Here is a 1,062-nt window from a genome sequence, read left to right as displayed (position 1 = left end):
AAAAAAAAAAAAAAAAAAAAACAGAAGTCGGTGCTCTTACCTGCTGAGCCATCTCACCAGTCCTCTTTCTCTGTTTTGTTTTGTTTAACAAAGCCTTTTCACCTAACATAATTGGCCTTTGCTTACACCTGCAGTGGAAGATAACATCATTATAGCCCTAATCTGCAAATAGAGACTGAGATGGCTCAGCAGTTAAAGCAAGCATGGAGAATGGGGTTCAGATCCCCAGGAACTTAGAAAATGCCCAGTAGGAATGGTGGCCTCAGAAGGTAGAGACAGGACAAGTATGAAGAAATAATAAAGCCAACATGATGGTGGCACATACCTTTGATCCCAGCACTTGGGAGGCAGAGGCAGGCGGATTTCTAAGTTTGAAGCCAGCCTGATCTACAGAGTGAGTTCCAGGACAGCCAGGGCTACACAGAGAAACCCTGTCTCAAAAAAAAAAACAAAAAAGCAAACAACAAACAAACAAACAAACAAAAAAAAAAAACCCAGATAATCCAGGCAAGGTTGGCACACATCTTTAATCCCAGTGTTCAGGTAACAGAGGCAGGTGGATCTCTATACATTCCAGGCCAGACTGGTCTACAGGTAGAGTTCCAGGACAGCCAAGGCTTCATAGAGAGACCCTGTTTCAAACATACACACACACACACACACACACACACACACACACGATAAAATAAGTAGGATTTAAACTAAATGGCATTAACAGTTTCTCTACTTAAGCCAGAGTAGTCAATCAGTGAGTTCCTTTTGTCAAAAAAAATAGGCAGGAGAGTCACTGAGCAAAGACACCAGATAGTGACCTCTGGTCTCCACATGCAATAAGTGTGCACATGTGCACACACACACATACACTCATACATACACCACACACATGCACACATGCACACACACAAAGAAAAGCAACCCTGCATGATGGTATGCACCTTTACTCGCAACACTCTAGAGGCAGAGGCAGGTAGATTTCCGAGTTCAAGGCCAGTCTGATCTACAGAGTGAGTTCCAGGACAGCCAGGGCTACACAGAGAAACCCTGTCCTTAAAAAAAAAAAAA

The sequence above is a fragment of the Mus caroli genome, chromosome 11 (assembly GCF_900094665.2).
Source record: "Mus caroli chromosome 11, CAROLI_EIJ_v1.1, whole genome shotgun sequence".
NCBI lineage: Eukaryota > Metazoa > Chordata > Mammalia > Rodentia > Muridae > Mus > Mus caroli.
Note: the sequence above shows the minus strand (reverse complement) of the source record.